Raw genomic sequence first — 10,049 nt, forward strand, 5'->3', positions numbered from 1 at the left:
AAAATAATTGGGTTTCAAACCCAATTCAAGCTCATCCCATAGCTTCCTAAGGAATTACATGGGCACCTTATGATTAGTGTGTGGTGGATGGTCAAATACCATCCATTACCACTCCCAAAAATGTGTTGCTATACGTGGATGTGTGCACCACCTAATAGAAATGCAAGGCTTCTTCTCATTAATCTCCTCACCCATCTTAGAGTTTAGAAAATAGTTTTTAAAGTTTCCTCTACCTATATTGAGGTTATGAACCTCTCTATATGATAAGTCATCAAAATAGAAGGCACACATGTTTTGCCTCCATAATCTGAATGAATCAATATCAGACTCTAAATGTTGTATGGAGTGAATGACACCTTGCATGCTATCTACAAGGCATAGTAGGTGAGGAGGGGGGTGGGTCTCATTTCAGATAGCCTCAATATCACACATGAGGTCATTAAGGTTATGCCTCATGCTCTCACAGAGCTCATTTATGGTGGGTGATGGAGGTGGGGGTGGAGGTGGAGGTGGAGGTGGAGATGGAGGGGGTGGAAGCAGGGGTGGGGGAGCGGGAGGGGGTGGCGGCAGGTCCATCAAATATAATCTGCATATATGTTTAAACAACATAAAAAATGACAAAATTACTATTTAATAAAATTTAAATCTAAAATATCAATTAAATATAACTGCACAAATCGTTAAAATCATATCAATTAAATAAATAAAGTTAAACACTTAAGTCTAATTGAACATTAAATACCAAATTTAAGTCTAATCATAGAATAATACTCCATTAAACCTATATAGGTTACTTCAAGGTTTCTTTTCTATGGATTATATGACAGTGGGGAATTGTATTCTCATTATGGATTATATGTTCATCTCAAGATCAAAAAAAGATAAGATTATGGCAAGGTTATGGTTTACAATTTTGTTATGTTTATGGTTTTCATGTCCTCAATTTTCCTTATGAGCTTACATGTGCCTTAGAATTAGAATTAAATGAGAGAACATGGTTATTTTAAACCCTCTAGAAAATGAACTTGTTTTGATCCAATAACATTCGAAGATTCTTTTAGGGTTGATCCTAGTTTGTCTTGTGATCATCTTGTAAAAATGGATTTCTCTAGCTCAATCATCAAAGTCATTTCTAATAAACTTCATGTAGTTAATTTCTAATAATGTGGATAAAATAGAAGCTTTAATCTTAGCTATTTCATCTTCTCTTCCATCATATATCAAATATTTATCACCAAGGGGATTATATGGTCATTTATCATGCACTTTTTTTATACAACAAATTATTCTTAGAAGCTTTAATATTATTTGGATGAGGTTCCTTTTCATCTCCATAAATTATCTCAATACAATTTTAAACTTTTTTATCATGAAACTAATAATATTGCTAATTTTATAGAAAATAATACCAATGACAATGATCTCCCTTTGGAATATGTTGAGGTGGACTCATTACTTTATTTCCTATCAGTCTTTTGTTTTATCCATAATGACCAACTAGCATTTTCATCTTTATATTCCTAACTTAAATGACTATAAAATGCACCTTGATATAGTCTTGTGCACTCTTCACAACTTCCAAGGATTGAAAATCTTTTCCACTTTCCATATTGACACAAGATTAGTCTCCTGGAGGTTATTAGGCCTTTTTATAAGATAAATTGATCACACTCTTGAAAAATGGATAGGCAAAGGAAATTAATTGCATTTTGAAGAATTATTATACTTTTGGATTCATCAAAGAACAATGGGAAAGTAATTGCACTAAAGAATTAAAGAATGGAAAATTCTTATATGTTTGGTAAGTTGGTTGTTGTTCTATATTTTTATTTTTTTAAATGATTTCAATTCACAAGTGAATTTAAGATATATTAGTTGATTTTAAATAGTGAATATTATAGTATATTTAATTTAAAGAATTTGAGATATATTATTTGATATAGAGGTAGATAGAAGTATATATGACAAGACATAGATAGAAGATTTAGCATTTAGTCCATAACTTAGTCAGTCTAAGTGTTAAGAATTTAGGATATAAAGGTTTAGGATAAGGGTTAGACTTGACATAATTAGAATTTAAAACTTAATGTCAAAGTTTAATATTTTTTAAATTAGGTGCATGTAATCATAAAATGGATGTAATCATGAACTCAAGTCACACTAAATAAACCCTACATGATGCTAGAAATCTATAAAGTGTAATGAGATTATCATCTTGTAATACATGGATTAGCTCTCAAATGCCCATAATTCACTCAAAAGAGCTTGCAAATCACCTAGAATGATTTGCATAACCTTATTACAAAAAATGTAGATATCTCAAAAGCTTGAGTTGATGGCACATTTATAGAAATCTCTGGGAGTTCAATGGTTTGGATTCATTCTCCATGAGTGGTGGAGGTTGAATCCTTGATTGATCAATACATGATTACGCTTTATTGGTGGGAATTAATTTCATTTTCCATTAGTGATGATATGGATAATTGATCATTTTAATTTATTTATTTTAGTTCTAGCCATAGGATTTAAAAACCTGATTTGATTAATTATGTGAGGATTAATTAATTAATTAATGCCCCTTTTTTAAAATTGATTTTTTATATTAAATTATTAATGTTTTATCATGGGCCTCTAGAGCAGGAAGCTGAAGGAGAGCCCACATAAGAAGATGTCATTAGGGGACTCTAGAGAATATTGAGAGTATCACAGTACTAGGTGATAGTCTAGACATAGGTGGTCATTTGAGTTAGCATGGTAATTGATCATGATAGGCAGATTGTAGAGCTAACTTCTCAACTAAGGATTACACAAGGTGAGGCCACTTATCATAACTCTAGAGAGGCTTACTATTATGATGAATACTCGGCAACTATTCTAGTGGAAAAACAAGTTATTCACTTCTCTATATATTCTTAGGCATCCAAGGGTGTATAGTCCCTCCTACTCAAACTGATGTTCCACCTCCACCTCTTGATGGTGAGGGAGGGTTATTTAATTAGATGCATGATTCCTTCTTCTCTTCTATTTTTTTTATGATGTATCATTGTCTTTGTATCATTTTGAGATCTTGATATTGATAATGCTCTGATCTATCACTCATTTTTTGATATTTTGATTATATCACCCCCATACATTGATAGTATATGCGATGATTAAAAATATTATTTGATCTCATTACATGTGTCATGATCATTTTTTCTAGTTTATACATGAGATTCTCCTATATGATGTTTTTATTTTCTTATAATATTGTGTTATATATAAATTTACCAGAGTGTCATTCTTGATTATCTATGATGGATGTAGTAAATGACATGTCTCTATATAATTCTTTTGATATGATATGCATGGATAATATAATGAAAATTTTAAATCCTTCCTATGCAATAAATGATGTAATTAGATATGTAAATGTTTTTAGATTCATATGACATGTAGATGTAGATATAATGCTCCTCTAGGATAATAGTTTATCATTTAAGGTTACGATTATGGTTTGACATTTATAATTAGTACTTGGTTCTTAGGATAGTTATTCAATTATTTATATATTAGGGTGTAGGTTTTAGAAAATTAAGATTACATATGGTTAGGATTTTGGTTAAAATTGGGATTATAGTTAATCCTAAATGATGCCTAGCCAAGGGATCCAAAGAACTATTCTAAAGTTTTACTGAGCAAGCAATAACATGTACAATAATTTACATAAAAAAAAATAAGAGATTACATTCCTTAACGAGCACATTTACATTTCATTTTTAAATAATTATAAGTACTAGAAGTAAAATAAATAACACAACCACATTAAAGAATAACTACTTGAGTTCAATCCAATTAAATAATATACATTTGTTCCAAATGCCACTTGGAAAATTAATTCAGAATGCACAATCATCCATTGTACATGTCACAAGGTATGAAAGCCTGAAAGAATATACATTTATAAAATAGTTTACATCATCCATTTTCGATCCATGAAACAAAGTACAATACAATAAGTAAAATCATTAAATACTAAGTTTTGTGTTTGGATCCCTTGGTGGAGTGTTATGTAATTAAATACTTAGTTATATGTTTAGGGTTTTATTGTACATAACTATATGGTTAGGTTGAGGTTATAGTTAGTTTAAGTACTTTCTTTGTTATATGGTTTACAAACTAATCTAGATAATTAATCACTAGTTATTTGAAATCAATATTTATTTGTAATTACATGTTTAAACAATGAATTTACATCTAATCTAATCATTCAATATTGTAATAAATACATAAATTAAATACATTTCAAAACATCTAAAATAATAATTTTTAAACGAACATCTATGAAACTATTGTTTAAATTAACAGATAAGATAATACTCATTAAAAATGTAAATTTACAATTTTATGTATATTAAAACTAAAAAATAAAATAAAATTTGATGTATATATAAAACATAAAACTGAAAATAATTAAGTAAAATAGTACTGTTAAGTATTATAATTTGCACCCATTACTAAACTAAAAGAGTTCAGCAATCCTGACTTAACATGGGAATCACTTCACTATGTGGGACATGCAAATAAAGTGAAACCTTTGGGTTCTAAGCTAGCTCCTATGCAATATTTCAGTGAAATCTCTATGAACTTAATTTAAACTTGTAGGAAAGAGGAGAGAAATTGCTAAGAGTAAACCTAAAACCTATAGCCTAAATTAAGAAAAAGGTGATACACCAAAAGTGATGATGGAAATTTAGATACACTTGATTGAGAGGATTACATAGCTATTTGAAGTGCAAGAAAAACACATCTTCCTATAAATATTTGCATAAATAATTTATAATAAGGTTTTAAGAATGAATTAGTAAAAGGAGGAACATGGACACCTCTCTTTAACCAATTTCACTTTTAAAGACACAGATTATAACCTGCAAATAAACTTACTCTCCTATAATTAGGTGTTGGAATGAGATATAATGATAAGGAATAATGAAATTTCACAAGTTATTCTATCAAATCACTCAGATACACACACAAAAAAGCAGGAAGAAAGAAGGCTTAATAGTTAACACAAAATAGCATAATCACACTTGTCATTTGTATTGCATCTCCAAAAATGAATTACATATTTTGCAATACAGTCTAGGACTCAGAAAAGCAGTCACAAAACCTCTATGCATAAAATTAGAACTCTTGAAATGAGTACAAAATACTCACTAAATACAACTTCAGACCCCCTTGGGTTGAATGCAAAAAGATGACACAAAAATAAGGACTTAACAACTCATAAAATTAAGTCCTACCCCTAGGAAAACTCCACTACCTCATAAAGAATCCAATTACTCACTCCAAACTCCTCTAAAAATTCTCTAATAGTCAACAAATATCTTTCAACTATCATGGCAAAGCCAAATTTGACCAAAATCCCTATATTCCCTCCAGATGTTCCCGACTGATTTCTCACTTAAAAGATCATGACATAGAAATAATGACTCATTTCCTTTTTGGATTAAAGATTAAAAAACTATTAAATGATTCATAAATGTATCATTTTAATATTCTTCTTTACAATAATATTACATACTTATGCAAAAGGAAGAAAAACTAAGTCAAGACTTTAACATAAACCTAAGGCAAAAGGGTAAACTTTTCTCCCCCACATGATAAATAAAAAACCATCAAAAAGGATTAAATATCCCATGAAATACCTGTAAACTTCAAAAATTATAAAAAGGAAATTGGGGCATGATATCTTATTCGAATAACCTAATCCCTTTTCATTTTGCATTTTCACCTTCTGGAAACATTTGGATCTGCAGTGAAGAAGAGGTGAGGGTTTTACTAGTTTTTTGGGGACCACCATGAATGCATCTATTGGTCTTCAATGAAGGGATGTGATAAAATCTTGAAGCCACCATTCTTGCATCGGCTAGAACTAGAGATAAAGCTAAAATTTTTCCCTTTTTTTCAGTAAAAGCTGTGAGCATATGAGATTTTCCTTCTTGCTGGGCACATTTATTTCAATTGCCATGGTTTCCTTTGTTTTCTTGTTGGAGGTAATCATTTACTTTTGTTACTATGTAAGCTTTTGGATCTTAAAAGGTTTTTGAGTTGTATTTTAAACCGAGCTGGGCTTCTTACTTTTTGCAATGAATGAATCTTGTTTGCTATTAGAAGGAATTCGTTCTAGGTTTTTTTCTCTCATCTTGAATGAAGAAAATAATGTTGCTATTGTTTGATATGAAGTTTATATTTGAGGTTGAAACTAACAGCAACTTTGATGAATTTTCTCTTAGAAACTGGAACTCCATAGTTTTGAAATGGTTTTCTATGGCCATTATTGAAGGATTTTTTATATTAAGCATTAAAGATAATGCTTTTGTTGTTTCCCTTCTGGGTGTCCATCTATAACATCGGTTAGTAAAATAACCTTGTACACTTCTCCATGCTGATTGAAATGGGAAAATAGTGCCTCGTTAGTAGTAACAACATTGGGTGCATCTTTGTAGAACTTGGCTTGCTTTGCACGTAGATTAGCCATCTCTAGTTCAGCATTACACAATCTACTTCATATTCTTGCTACATCATTTTTCTCAGTTGTAGGTGTGAGTTTCTCTTTCTCTTCAAGAAGACCCATTTCCTGTATATAATTTTGCATTTGAATTTCCCTCACTTTATCACTCACAACACCTGAGTTTCTCTCTGCTCTTATTATGTCTTTTTCATTTACAGCAACATCTACTATATCTACAAGTTTTTGTGGTCACATAAAGCAACATAGCATTTCTGCATTTTCATGTATAATGGCCCAACTCATTGACATATAGTTTACATTGTGCGGCCATACTCAGCTACAGGCCAAAACTCTATCCCAAATATAGCACTTGTATGGGGATTTTGTTGTATAATATCCATCCACCTGTGTTGCACCATGATGAGAGCCCAATCATTTACCAGAGATTGATTTGCATGGAGTCCAAGTTTCTTTTTGAGAAATCAAAGCTATCACACTTTGAGAATGGAGGAAGAGCTTCATAGTCCATCACCTTTAGAAGCTCCTCTCTACCACTACCTTCTAAAACTTGTATTTTTCTCCTTGTTCTTTCTCGCAACAAGGGCTTGACAACCTTCTAGTAGGTAGAGAAAGCATATTGAACATTGACAATATAATATGTTTCTATCTTTTCTGGATAGTTTAGATCATCAATGATAGCTATCATAGTAAAAATCTTAAGGTAGCTTATTGCAGAGAACTTCAAGCTTGTCATGTCCAAAATTGTCAAGCAAGTACCAATATAACTCACATTTTTCTTTTTTCTTTTGGTAATACAATGAAATCTCAATACTCATTGATCTATATATGGGACTTCACACACTTATCCTTAGATGCTTTATCAAATGTGCTCAGCCCTGCACCAATAGAAAAAATAGGAATTCCTTTTTTAGAATACCCTGTCATCCCAATGAGTTGTGATTCCTAAACTACATTGTAGACTTCAATTGGTTCAATAGGTTTCACCAATATATTTTCAATATCATTTTTAACTTTCCAATCTAGACAATCAAGCACCATTTTGTGTGTTTTATGAACATTTCCTTCACGTTCCTTAAAAAATATCTCCAATAAACTCACATAATTGTTTTCTAGCAATTCTATGGGCAAAAAAAAATGTAGCAGCAATGTAGCAATGTAGCAAGTTCCAATGTGGCATGTCTAGACAATCATACTAATGGTAGAATAGGTTGTAGATTAACTCTTTTCATTATCTTTGCTAGCTGATTTTGATTTGATTAACTACATACTCACTCAGTTATTCTTTTAATGTATTCTCTTTTGCCTCGATAGCATATCACCAGTGTTATGATCTAGTTCTATGTTGCAAAGCTTGCTCTTTGTTTCTGTCTACTATATGGCATGATATTTTTCGAGGAGGAAAAATTTCCAGCTTAATAAATGGTAGGTTCCCAATGCATCATGGAGGTGAACCTTGTGTTTAGTTAAAAAGGAGATGATTCCTTTAGCAATATAATTTGATATTTGATTACTAAAATCAGCAGATGAAACAATCCATTTACTGTTAACTCCATCTCCCTTGCCACTGAAATTTAGTATATGAACTTGATAATTAGCAATTTTCAGCTCCCATGCCATACTCTCTTTGAATTTTGATATAATCAACATCAAGTATTTAGAATATATAGTCATAGACATGTACAATTCCAATTCTCTAAAACCTATAATTGTTGGAAATATAGATGAAGTAACTGAGAGGGGAGGGGTGAATTAGTTACCATAAAAACAATTCCAAAAATCCCTTAGATGTCTATAATATTTACTTACTGCTGATACTTAGTAAATAGTGTAGGAATAATGTAACTCGATAGGTTAACTAATTACTGATCATCTAGCATTCATAGTTATTATTATGCTTGTAAAGGTTAAAATAAATGAACACAAGAGACACCAGATTTAATGTGGAAACCCAATATGGAAAAAACCACCAAGTAACTAGTCACCAATTTTCACTCTTCTCAAGTGAGCCCTATTAGGAGCCAACCCTGTTAAAGGTTACAATGCACACTATTAGGTGTGACCTTGTTAGAGGATTTAATCACCTTGTTAGGAGTGGCCTGGTTAGAGGTCTTTAGAACAATTCAACTAAATTGTCACCTTGTTAGAGGATTTACAAAATGGCTGTTAAACCAACTCTGTTAAGAGATTCTAGATTCACTATTACAATGATTAGAAAGCAACAATGAGGTGACCTGAATGATATGCAACTTATCTTTTGCTGATTACAGATCTTCTGTTCTACTTTACTAGATCCTTACTGACCGAATACAACTTTGTAGCTCCTCTAGGATATCTAATCCTTCATCAGAATTTGCTCAATATTCTCTTATTCCATCCTCATCCATATACTCACACACACTTTAATTCACAACTTGAACATCTAAATATACCTTTCAGATTATCAAGTCAGCTCAAATATAAGTTACAACAACTAAAAAAATCATTACATCAGCCGGTTGCATGAAACAATTGAACTTAATATCAAAAATCCTTCGTTGGCTAACCTAGCTCAGTGAGCACTGCTCCAAAATAGTTTTCTAGTGTTAACCAAGTGAGGTTCGGTAAACACTGCAAACCCTACAAAAATCCTTTGGAGACCGAGTGAACTCGATTAGCACTGACCTTCCTTTGCTGACCTTGTGAGCTTAGTAGAAGCTAACTCTTTGCCATATTTCCTTTGATAACCGAGTGAGCTCGATAGACATTAAATTTTCTTTGTTAACCTTGGGAGCTCGATTAACACTAACTTTTTGCTACAAGATCATTTGATGCCCGAGTGAGCTCAGTAAACATTAACTTTTTGCTACAAGATCCTTTGATGCCCGAGTGAGCTCAGTAAACATTAACTTTTCTTTGTTAACCTTGGGAGCTCGATTAATACTAACTTTTTGCTACAAGATCCTTTGATGCCCGAGTGAGCTCGGTAAACATTAACTTTTCTTTATTAATCATGGGAGCTCGGTTAACAATGTAAATTACTTTGTTGATCATCTGAGCTTGGTAGACTCTGTCTGATGACTGATATGACATTTGTGTAATATCAAAGACAATACATAATTAACAATTATATCCAACAGTAATCACATGAACTAGATCAACAAGTTCTCCTACTGCCAAAAATAACTGATAGAGTATGGTCTACACACTGATGTTGTATGGTATGCATTTATTGGTATCTAACAAACCCAAAAAAGGTGAGCATGCCTCATGAATAATCTTCCATGAATCACTAATCCTCTTTGCTATAATCTTTTTGCATCATGTAATATATGTATCCTATAGCATATCATCTATGGAGTTTGAGCACGGGCTCATGACATCCATAAATGACCTTGAGTTCTTTGAAAAGCTTACTAAAAAATATTTTTCAACATTGTATTTAACGTAGCTTACTTTATTTTGTACCAAAATGCATTAACAAATAGAATACGTGTAGTAGTAGAGACATCCAATCATTTCTTAGATCCTTTGAGATCTAATATCATCTCTCTTTCTT

The 10,049-nt window shown here is 31.7% G+C and overlaps 1 pseudogene; it reads right to left on the reverse strand.

Annotated features, from left to right (window-relative positions):
• Positions 1 to 6,547: 6,547 nt before the first annotated feature.
• LOC149538795 (CRAL-TRIO domain-containing protein YKL091C-like) lies at positions 6,548 to 7,597 on the reverse strand (annotated as a pseudogene).
• Positions 7,598 to 10,049: the final 2,452 nt, after the last annotated feature.

The sequence above is a fragment of the Cupressus sempervirens genome, chromosome 9 (assembly GCF_028749045.1).
Source record: "Cupressus sempervirens isolate cs-2001-9-10 chromosome 9, ASM2874904v1, whole genome shotgun sequence".
Classification (NCBI taxonomy): Eukaryota; Viridiplantae; Streptophyta; class Pinopsida; order Cupressales; family Cupressaceae; genus Cupressus; species Cupressus sempervirens.